Source organism: Meriones unguiculatus, chromosome 1 (genome assembly GCF_030254825.1).
Source record: "Meriones unguiculatus strain TT.TT164.6M chromosome 1, Bangor_MerUng_6.1, whole genome shotgun sequence".
Lineage (NCBI taxonomy): Eukaryota > Metazoa > Chordata > Mammalia > Rodentia > Muridae > Meriones > Meriones unguiculatus.
In genome coordinates this window covers 189,820,310-189,832,690 of record NC_083349.1, presented here as the reverse complement: position 1 = coordinate 189,832,690, position 12,381 = coordinate 189,820,310, and positions in this window count along the sequence as shown.

Genomic DNA, 12,381 nt, shown 5'->3' with positions numbered 1-12,381 from the left:
ACTCTACCCTTGTCTCCCGAACCACACTTTTGATTAATTTTAAAATTGTTTTACTTAACCTTTTATATGTTGGTTTGCTTTTGTGCTTCAGTTGGTCCAAATTATTTTGCATCATTTCCCCGCTGCATCAGCTATTTTGACCACCTTCAGATTTTGGGATTATAACCCTGGGTCTTTGTCCAGACCGTTAGTGCTGAAGCATAAATGGGGACTGACTCCTGGGGCATTCTTTCAAGTAGCTAGCTCAGACTTGTGGATCAGCTCTCAGAAGTAATCCCTCAGGCCAGAGGACTATCCTTCAGGCAACCACTGGGGGTTACTGGGCAAGGAAGTGCCCAGTTGAGACTCAAGGGCAGGAGGATTGGGAGTTCCAGGTCGTCCTCAGTTATGTAGGGAGTTGGAGGCTAGCCTGGGCTACAGGTGACTCTATCTCAAGTGGACAAACTAAAAGACCTGGGAATAGAAGGAAGGGGGACACCTCAATAATTTGCCAAAGCCAAAGGCTACAGTATGCAGAGCGTCCTGTAGAGAGAAACACCCAATGTTATGATTAACATTGATCAATGATGTCTCATTCACAGGCTATTAAATGTAACTGTTCTCAAAGTGAAAACAAGTCCCAAGGAAAATGCCGGCCTTCCCTGTCTCATGTCAAGTTTCTTGATAGAACGCCTTCGTTAAGAGTTGGATATTCACATCGTCTAACAACTCCCTTTGTTCAGATCCCAGACTGTTTTTGAAGAGTCAGGATTTCTGTGTAATGAATGGCCAGGAGAGAACAGATTGGCCAGATTAAACTCACTAGCTGGGCCACCAGCCCGCTGCAATTCTTTTGGAAAATTAATTACATAGTGTTTTATTCCCATGTCCATCAAATGTATAGGGTACTAGATATTACACAAAGGATTATTGCTTCGAAGTTTTAAAATGCCCTTCTAAAAGTGATATGACTGGATCATGTGGTGTAGAGAGATTTTAATCCAGGAACATGGCTACTCTGGCTGGAATACAGACACACCCTTAGTACACACCTTTAATCTCAAACAATGAAGGTAAAGTTAGTTGGTAGAAGGAAGGAGGCATGTTTAAAATGGATGTCTAATTGAGGGGCAGAAAAAGTGACCAATCAGAGAAAGATTTGACAGAATAGGATACGGCCAACAGAGAGGAAGGAGAGGTGACTTAGCACAGAGAGAGAGCGAGAGAGAGGAGGCAGTTTTATAGAAAAAGTTATACACAGACAGGTTGCAAAGAGAGAACAAGCTAAACACAGGTGAAGACAGAATGAGCAATAGAATGAGAAGGCGCAAGAAGATTAGAACGTATCATCAAAGTTAGGTGAGAACAAGCAGAGCAAGCCAGTGAGAAGCTGAGAGAGAAGCCAGATTGGATCAGTCAGCTTGGAGAGGAGTTTGAGCCGGAACAGCCTAGTTGAACCAGCCAGCCAGAGTTCAGAAAGAGGTTGAAAGGGTGAATTTATTAAGCAGTAAGTCTCAGAGGCTGAAAACATTTTAGGCTTAGGTTACATTGTACAAAGGCTAGAAGCCTCCAGGACCAGGCTGATATTTGCAGAGGGAGGCAGTAAGCCTCTGAGGTGACAATAACATCAGGCAAATAAAAGATCTGTTAGCAATGTGGAGCGGGCCATAAAGTAGAATGTACTCTCATGTAAGTAAAATTCAAGATTGGGTAAAGCCGATCCAAGGTGGTGGAAATCAGAATAAAGGCTGTGTCTGGCAGGTGGAGGTGTTGACTAGAAAAGGGTGTGAGAAAGATTTCTGGATTTAGGGGAATAATCAGTACTGATATTACATCATGTGTCAAAAATTTCCAGGCTGAACCAGGTAGTGGTGGCACACACCTTTAATCCCAGCACTCGGGAGGCAGAGGCAGGTGGATCTCTGTGAGTTCTAGGCCAGTCTGGTCTACAGAGTGATTTCCAGGACAGCTAAGGTTACACAGAGAAACCCTGTCTTGAAAAAAATATACATACATACATACATACATACATACATACATATATATGAAAAAAAAAGATTTAAGTGAGTTTGACATTTATTTTCAGTGAATTCATTAGCTCCTGATAAATATATTCCTTTTTAGTTAACACAAGTTCTGTTCTATTCTTTTTTTTTTAAAAAAAAAAATTTGATTTATTATGTATAGTGTTCTATCTGCATGTACACCTGCACACCAGAAGAGGGCACCAGATCTCACTATAGATGGTTGTGAACCACCATGTGGATGCTGGGAATTGAACTCAGGACCTTTGGAAGAGCAGACAGTGCTCTAACCTCTGACCCATCTCTCCAGCCCGTGTTCTACTCTTTACTAAACATTTCGGCCACAATTTTATTAGTTTTGAGGGTTCCGTATCCTCACTAATTTTAGAAAATTAAGATATTTGTCAGAGTCCAACTGGCACTTTTACTAAAAAGCAAGTTAAAATCATATAATACAGTCACTCTTTTACTGAATTAGAGAGATGTTCTTTAATTAGAAAGGTTGTTTGAGAATCTGTGGAAGACAAGCATGGTGGTCCAGCATGCTTGTATGATGAGCACTTGAGAACTAGAGGCAGAAGAGCTGGCAGTTCAAGGCCACCCTCAGCTCTTGATGTCAAGTAATTTCCCCTCAGAGTCAGGCCTCGCTGATCTGTTACGGCACCTGGCACATCATAACGCCATTATCACTAGCATAAAATCCCCACTCTTCCCATCATCTTCATCAGCCAGCCACAGGCACTGGTTTCCCAGGGCAGAACCCTGTGAACTACCACAGGCTACTTCATAGGCCAAAAGATTGATCGCTTTCTGCCAACAGCCTAATTGAGTCCGGAAGGAAAAATTCACACCCAAACCACAAGAAACTGTCTCTTTATTTGTTTGTTTTGAGACAGGATCTCACTAGGTTGCTCTCGCTGCCCTAAGTAGATCAGACTGGCCTTGAACTCAAAAATATCCATTTGCCTCTGCCCGTAAGCACTGAGATTAAAAGTGTGTATGCCCCCATACCTGGCTTTATTGGTTCCTTTGTAACAACACAACTAGATGCTTCAGAATGATTTTCCCTCCACAAGTAACTCAGAAGACAAATAACCTCTGAAGACAGTCTGATTAGTCCAGGATCCTCGTTCCCTCCCAGGAACCGGCCCCTCCCATTCCTAAGTGGGTGACAGCTTTAGACATGCCAATACAACCTTACTTGACAGAGACCACAAATAAGCCAGAAAGAGGTACTCACAGGGTTCCTCCAAATGTGAAAACGACAACAAAAGGTTAGCTGAAAGCAGATGATGAGCTGTTAGGGAAAGGGACTCTGGATAAGGGAAAGAGAGGAAGGCATGACAGGACAGAGAAAAGGAGAGCATGGCTGGAACACAACATAGGCATGCCTGGAGACGTTACAGCGAGGCCCATGAGTTTCTATAATTAGCATAACAACCTCCAAGTTCTTTATAGAAGGGGTGTTGGTGGGTAGGTAGAAATGGCTACTTTGTGGAGAAACTACTGTGTTGTAGATCTTAAATGGACATATATTATTACTGTTAATCTTTACAAGCACATTTTTGGAACTGTGGTTTTATTCTTATTATTTGGGTGAAACCACCAAAGAGCAGAGAAGAAAACTGCTTCCAGTGCCACGTGAGTGGCGGCAGCTACATCGCTTGCACTTACTTCTCCATGTCCTCTCCAGCCCTGGTTGTTTCCTCTGCGTGACCACTTTAAAATGGCTGGTCCAGTGTTCAGGGTCATTGCTTCTTTAACATCTAAGTCTGGAATCTCAGGACAGCACAGCATCGGAAGGCATTTCGACAGGAGAAATCAGTTGTTGGACAGAAGATCAGATCTTAACTTTGGGAGTTTTGTAGAAAACCTTCACAGTAGTCTGGCAGAGTTCAATCCAGAGAGATCTTTCAGTAAACGGTAACACAAGGCCATTAAAGACTCAAATTCCCATGTCAGTTTGTAGTTGTCTCTAGAAGTCTGGATTTCAGAAATATAGTTGGAAAGGTAAGTCCATAAATTAATAGGAAGAGAAAGGGGAAGAAGAGTTGCTAACTTTTAATTTGCCCAGAAAGCATGTTACAAAAATTACTGCTACTCTTGATTGTTAACTATTGTTCCCATGGCTGCATGTTCATTCCTGAAAGCCAGAAGAACACAATTCAAAAACAAGGATTACTCTTCCAGAGAAAGACTAGCTGGTAACCTTCCTCTGCCAGTATGTTCTTCATTACCGTCATTTCTCCTGTATTTGTCTCAGATGAGAGAACTCTGACAGTCACTCTACTTCTGGTTATGTTGTTGCCAGAAGCAATCTTTTACAGCGTGTCAGGAACGGCACTTTCCATGGCAATCAATGAAACGAGGAGCTCATTCTCAACACCTAGGCCTTTAACTTTGACTGTGTTCCTGGGCCCATGTGTGCACGCCTGCCCCCAGGCATGTGAACCCTAGAGGACAATCTAGGGTGTCATTCCAGGGGTCATCCATCTTTCTGAGACAGGGTCTTTCATGGGGCCTGGAACTCACCAAGCAGAATAGACTGGCTGCCCTGTGACTTCCAGTCACCCTCTGGTTCTGCCTCCCCAGGGGGGAAATTACAAGTGGAGGCTGCCACATCTGGCTCTTTTGTTTTTGTCTTGTTTTATTTCTTAAACATGGACTCAGGGACTCAAACCCAGGTCCTCAGGTTTGTGTCTGCACTTTACCAACTGAGCTATCTCCTCAGCCCCTTAAATCTGATTTTTAAACGTTGCTAATTGGCATTTCTGTTTCTGGCATTTGTTAAAAAGTCAAGGTATAAAGCATAGAGCTTCGATCTGTCAATCATTTGTTTAAGGCAGTGACTGACCTTTGAGGTTTCTATGCCCCATTTGTTAGTGTTTGGACATTGGCCTGAACCAGGAGTAGCTCAGGGATTAACAGTCTAGAAACGCTGAAGAAAACAAGGAAGTCTCATTGTTTCAACCAAAAATGTTCACTCCGTGTTTATTTTATTCTTAGACATAAACACATGTAAATTTATGGTGTCACTAGATTCTGACTGAGTAAGGAGAGAGAACCAGTGTGGTTCTGACTGTTCACAGAGTCCTTGCTGGAGCAAGGAGTCTGAAAAAAAATGACAGATAGGTAGGAGGTCCTTGTAGAAATTGCCACAAAAATCAGATGACCCAGTTTATCAAGCAGTAATAAACTACAATCAGTGGATAGTGCTTGACATTTATGGGGTTAATTCTAGGAGAAAAATATAGAAAATACAAAATAAAATGAATATAAAATAAAAACAAAGTGAACAACAACAACAACAAAACCATTTCCAAACCTAAACAAAATTACTTGGCCTCTACTGACTACTGTGGTCCAGTGTTGGAAATCAACCTTAAAAAAAGAGATGTATTTAGTTATTATTTTATTATTATTATTTAATTTTTTAAAAATTTATTACAGTTTAGTCACTTTGTATTCTCACTTGTAGCCTCATCCTTGTCCCCTCCCAATCTCACCCTCCCTCCCTCATCTCCTCCCATGCCCCTTCCCCAGTCCACTAATAGGGGAGGACTTCCTCCCCTTCCATCTGACCCTAGCTTATCAGGTCTCATCAGGACTGTCTTTCATAGTCATCCTTTGTGGCCTGATAAGGCTGCTCCCCCTACAGGGGGAGGTGATCAAAGAGCCAGCGACTGAGTTCATGTCAGAGACAGTCTCTGTTCCCCTTACTAGGATGCCCATTTGGAGACTAAGCTGCCACAGGCTACATCTGTGCAGGAGTTCTAGGTTATCTCCATGAATGATACTTGGTTAGAGTATCAGTTTCATAAAAGACCCTTAGGCCCAGAGTTTTTTGGTTCTGTTGTTCTCCTTGGAGAGCTCCAGACCCTTCCAGGTCTTTTTATCTCTCCTTTCTTTCATAAGATTCCCTGCACTCTGCCCAAAGTTTGGCTATGAGTCTCAGCATCCGCTAGATGCTCAATCTTCATTCAGAAAGGCAAACGGGATAGACATCGGAAGAAGGTGAAAACAAGGAACAAGATAGGAGCCTACCACAGAGGGCCTCTGAAAGACTACCCAGCAGGGTATTAATTTATTATTTATACAGTGTTCTGCCTGCATACCATAAGAGGGCACCAAATCGCACTATAGATGGTTGTGAGCCACCATGTGGTTGCTGGTAATTGAACTCAGGACCTCTGGAGTTCATCCAGTGCTCTCCTGAGCCATCTCTCCAGACTTTTTGTTTGTTTTTTTTTTTGAGACAGGGTTTCTTTGTGTAGCCTTGGCTGTCCTGGAATTGCTCTGTAGACCAGGCTGGCTTTGAACTCACAGACATCTGCCTGCCTCTGCCTCCCAGAGTACTGGGATTACAGGTGTGTGCCACCAAGCTTTTAATATATCTATCTATCTATCTATCTATCTATCTATCTATCTATCTATCTATCTATCATGTATATGAGTGCTCTATCTGCATATACACCTGCATTCCAGAAGAGGGCATCAGATCACATTATATAGATGAGCCACCATGTGGTTGCTGGGAATTGAACTCAGGACCTCTGGAAGAGCAGGCAGTGCTCTTAACCAACCACTCCAGCCTCATGGAAATCAACCTTGTTAAAGACAGTCAAAGTTAGAGCACTGGGGAGGTGGGGCTGGAGGACTGAGAGTTGGAAGCAAGCCCCACTGCATAGTGTATACTATCTCATAAAAAGGAGTTAAGACAATGAGATATCCCATCATTTACCTTATCCATAGAGGCTAATAATTATGGGAGGTGTATGTGTTATTCACCCGAAACAAACAAGCAAGCATCTTTTCTGCTCACGCCATTAGTAGTCAGAGACAGGATTATTTCGTTGTCAATATCTGTTGCATTCTCCAACACACCAAAGAGAAGTGCCATATTTTCAGCTTTTGATTCTTAGTAAAGTGAGATAATTGGTCTTTTGATTATGTTTTCCAGTTCTCTTAATTATGTTTCATGGTCTCCTTGGTGATAGCGACTGTGTGTTGGTATCAAGCTGGACCGGAAACACATGCCAAGCAGCGTGGTTATTTAATTATTACAAACCCTACGAGGTTTGTGGGGGCTCCTATAACTCTCATTTTATAGATCAGGATACTAGGACGTGGCATGGTTAATTTGGCAGGACTACACCATCAGCAGGGGGTAAATCTAGAACGCAGCGTGTTTCCCTAGTATCTCTGCTATACTGCCTTGTGCCAGAGCTAGCTCATTAGAAATACCTCCACTGCCTACTGAGTTACGATCTCTAGGAACAGGACCTAGAATCTTGCATTTTAAATGGGCTCTTTAGGTGATGCTTCAACCTCAACACAAACCAGAGAAAAAGTCACTCACGCAGCCCGAAATAGAGGTGTGTGGGAGTGCAGAGGCTGCCTCATATCTGAGAACATAGAGAGGCAGAAGAAATTGCTCGTGAGGATAAGCAAACAAGTGCTGATTGAGCCAAGCAGCAGCCTACATGTCTGCAGAGGCTACAGTATCTTCAGAGTCTATAAGGTGATTGGTCTTTTTTTGAGTGTGTCGTGTCCTTCACTGCCTTAATTTTTGCACTTCCTCATGGTTCTTTGCCTAGAGAGTACTTTAAAACCAAGTAGGGATTGATTGGATAACATGGATGTGCCAAGAGAAGATTTATATAAAGGACACATAGGATGTATCTCAGAGGTAAAACCTTCGATGGCATACTAAAAACATAGCAGGCATTGACAGCCAGCCAGGGGGAAAAAAAGCAGCTGTGTTGTTCTGAATCTGCTCCCAGGGAGCATCACCAGGTCCTGATCTCTGGTTCCTACTGTGCTTGGCTTTGTTTCCGGCTTCTCTCTGCAAACCTGCTTACTTCTCTGCTGTGTAATTTGTGCTCATTTTTGTCTCAATTTTACAAGTCCTTTAGGGTCTTTTATACACTATTGTCTGATCCAAGAACTGTGTCCCAGTTTCACATGCCCAGGTCAGAGAATCTGATTGGCTCAGTCCAGTCTGTGTGTTAGCTCTCATTTGAACAGGCTTTAGTTAGCTCATTCTAGACTTCATGGAAACCAGAGCAAATAGGGTCAGTTGGGGTCACCTTGTCAGCAGTATGACAGGTGGACGCAATTTCAAAGGACACGATTTATATCAGTAAGTTCAAATATGCCCAATATATTTGATGTAATTTATAATTACACTGTAGTTCCCAGTACCATCACTGCCTTGTATGTTATGTGTAGTTTTGTATTTTTCCCAGACTTTTAGCATCATTTAGCATCATATGAATTCACTATACCCTTGCCTATAAAAAGGAATTAATACAAGTATCCATATGTAGAAAGCAATACATTAGTAGAAAGCAATATATATTACCATCAGCATAATCTCTTTTTTTGTAGCTTCTGTCTCTCATACATTTTTATGTGTGTGGTTAGACTGAATTCTCAGTAGGGAAATTGTATATGGGATTTCACGTTAGGATGTGTGCAATCCCTTTCTACTATGGCTAATACACAGGCCACAGACTTTGTGGTCTGTGTCTGTGTCTCTGTTCAAGTGTATATGTGAATGTGTGTGTGTGAGTGTGTCTGTGTGTATATGTGTGTATCAGTGTATGCAAGTGTGTGAAGATGTGTGTGCATGTGTGTTTGTGTGTACATGTTTCTGTACACATATGTGTGGGCATGTGTGTATGCTTCTGTGTGAATGTGTAAGCATATGTCTGTGCATGCATGTGTGTTTTCAGGCGATGTGCATGAATATGCAAGTGTGTGCCTGTATGTAAAACCAGAAACTCACCTCAAAGGAGGATAAGAGATAGTTTATTCTGGAGCCAAATATAAGTGACTATGGCCCAAGAACACAGATTCAGGTCGCTACAAACTCCATGTTCCAATGCAGAAGCAGTTTCCTGAACTTTCTATAGTAACAGAACAAAGAAAGTCATAGATCAAAACACCTTTAAAATGCACTGATGTAAACATTGGAGAGGAGGGTTATAGTCTCAGCTATTGGCCGCGATGTTACTCAACAGCAGTCTTAGCCCTTTGACTGAAGGAAATTAAGGTTCACTTACACATTCTGAAGGGTTTTTGTCTGTCAGTCACAGGCTGTTAGGTCTGACACAGGGGTGGGCAGGGAATGGCTAGTTAAGGGGCTAAGGAAGGCCCAAGAGAAATGGTAACTGGATAAATTTAACCCCTCTACACCGCTGAAGCTCACCAGCTAGTCAGCAACTTCAGACACAGCTTCTTTCCGGCTTTTTATTCTCAGGTATGTACATAGGTGGATGTCAGAGGGCTCTCAGCCTGTCCTTGCAGTCTTGAGGGACCCAGGAATCAAACTCAGGTCAGACTGTTGTGCCCAAGAACCCCTACCTACTGAGCTATCTTATCTTTATTTTTTGAGACAGGGTCTCTCACTGACACTTGCCCTTTGGCCAAACTGGCTAGCTAAGCACGGCCCAAGGACCCTTCAGTTTCTGCCTCCTCAGTGTTGGTATTATGGGCATGTGCTGCTATGCCTGGCGTTTTATATCAGTGCTGGGGATCTGAACTCAGGTCTTCAAGATTATATGACAAGGGCTTTATTTACCAGGCCATATTTCTAGCTTCTAAAAGCATAGTTCTAATAGATTGTTATCAAATAGATTTTTACTCTGAAGCCCAGATTGGCCTCAAACTCATTGTGTGGCCCAGGCCAAACAATGAATCTCTGGCAATACTCCTGCCTCAGTTTTCTGAGTTCTGTCATTATAGATGTGAGCCACCTGTCTGGGTTTTTTGTTTGTTTTGGTTTTCTAGACAGGGTTTCTTTGTGTAGCCTTGGCTGTCTTTGACTCACTTTGTAGACCAGGATGGCCTTGAACTTACAGAGACCCAACTGCCTCTGCCTCCCTGAGTGATGGAATCACAGGCGTGTACCACCGCGCCAGGCTTCTGTCTGGGTATGCATTTTTAATATGTACTGAGGTTGGTCCTTATGTCAGATGAAGGTATCTGTTTTCTGCTTTTCGTGTGTGTTTGTATCCTAAAGTCTTGTTCAGTGCATGGCCTGAAGGAGCTCTGAGTGTCTGACCTATATCTGAAGATCTAGCCTTGGGCTGAAGTGCTAGCAGATTTGCAGGCAAAACTCTAAAGGGTCCAGTGTCAGCAAAAGGATCCGAGACTTGGAAGCAGACTATAACGATGAGCAGATGTGCCCTCAGCCAGGGCGTCATAGTTAACTTAGGGTGTGTGGTTCCATTTGCTTGATTTGTTATTGAGCAGGATGTTTTGAAACACTGAAAGAATAAAAAAAAATGTTTAAAAACTAATAGGGTTACAAATAATTCATTTAAAAATGAATGTTTAATTAGCTTGCAGAGTAGCAGGTTTCCTGTGGTATTTCGATAGCTACTGAGTTTTGATTAACCCTACCTCACCCTCATAACTCATCTGCAAAAGCAATGCCAGTGACTTTTGTTAGGTGGGGAATACAAATCACTGTAAGCCAGCATCTCACTTAAACTAGTTTAATGTCCTTCTGGCTACTCGTTAAAAAGCAAACTGAGAAAAGCATTTGGGATAATTTCATTTCATATACACAGGGCAGAGGTGATGGAGCTGAGGGTTGTGGGGTATGGAACTCAAGTCACCAACGCCAGGAGCAAAGGCTCATCAGGGACATCTGACCCTTTGGGTATCTGAGCATGTGCTCCTTGTAGACTCAGGAGCTCTGTGCTGCCTAGGTGTTTTATAAATGTAGATGTATATTTTACATTTGGATTTGTGTTTGACATACACATACATTATTTTACTTTTAAATGATAGTGAAATAATTCCACAATCAACTTATTTGTTCTTATTTAAAATCGAATTCTATAGCGAGGCATGGTGGCACACACCTTTAATCCCAGCACTTGGGGAGGCAGAGGCAGGCTGATTGCTGTGAGTTCCTGGCCAGCCTGGGAACTCAGTGTACAAAGTGGGTCCAGGACAGCCAAGGCTACACAGAGAAACTCTGTCTCGAAAAACCAGCAAGAACAACAATAACAAAAAGAGCATTGTCTGCTCTTCCAGAGAACACAGGTTCAAGTCCCAGCACCCACACAGGAGCTCAACTGTGTATAATTCCAGTTCCAGGGGAAGTGGAAAAGTATCCTCCCTTCCTTTCCCTTCTTCCGATGAGATGGATTCATCGGAAACAAACAGGTCAGGAGCACGAAGCACACTCATGCTGTTGGACATGTATCACGTCCATGTGTCTCCAAAGCACGTTCAGCTCCTGCACAAGGAGCCCTGTTCCCATTAAGCAGCTGTTCCTCAGGGCTTCCTTTCCCAAGTTCATGGCCACTACCAATTTGTTTTCTATTGATTTTCCTAGCTTGGAAATTTTGTATGAATAAAATTGTACAAAATGTGACTGTTTTCTGTCTGATTCTTCATTTATTTATTTCATCTTTTTTTGAGGTAAGATCTCACATAGCCCAGGTTAGACATAAGCTTCTATATAGTTGTGGATATCACTGAACACCTAGTCTTGGTGCCTCAGCCTTCCAAGTGCTGAGATTACACACAGGAGTCACTGCTCCCAGCTTGGCTTCTTTTATTGAAGCAAAGCACATTTTTGAGGCTCACCCACATTATAGCATGAGTGAGCAATTCTATACCATATCTTGACTGAGTAATATTTTCTTGTATGTTTGTAGCACATTTCATTTAATCTATTTGCCTCTAGGGGAACAGCTATTTATGTATTTATTTATTTATTTATTTTTGCAATCTGCTTTTTAAAAAACTCACTAAGAACAAGGTCCTCGAAATCAACCAAGCGAAGCATATACGAATTCAGGACAAAGCAACAAGCACAGGGCCTACACAGGTCTGCACCAGGTCCTCTGCATATACATTGTAGTTTTCAGTCTAGTATTTTTATGGGACGCCTGAGTGTGTGGATGAGTGGGTCTCTGATTCTTGTGCCTTCTCTTGGGGCTTGTTTCCTTCTGTTGGTTTGCCTTGTTCAACTCTGATGTGACAGCTTTTGTTTTATCTTAATATACTTCACTGTGTTATGTTCTGTTATTATCTCTTAGAAACCTGTTCTTTTCTAATGAGAGACAGAAAGGGAGTAGATCTGGATGGGAGGGGGAAATTGGAGAGGAACTGGGAGGCATACAGGGAGGGAAACTGTAATCAGGATATTGTGCTTGAGAAAATAATCTATTTTTAATTAAATGGGGAAAAGCTTATTAAAAAAAAGAACCCTTCCTTCTATCCTATTAAATGATCTTGCATCAAAGCTGGAAGTGCTAGTGATCATAGGAACATGTCTGTACAAACAAGCTTGCAGAATCCACAGCGAGGATTAAAGGAGAGTCAGTTGACAGCATCAGGCCTCGTTTGTTTG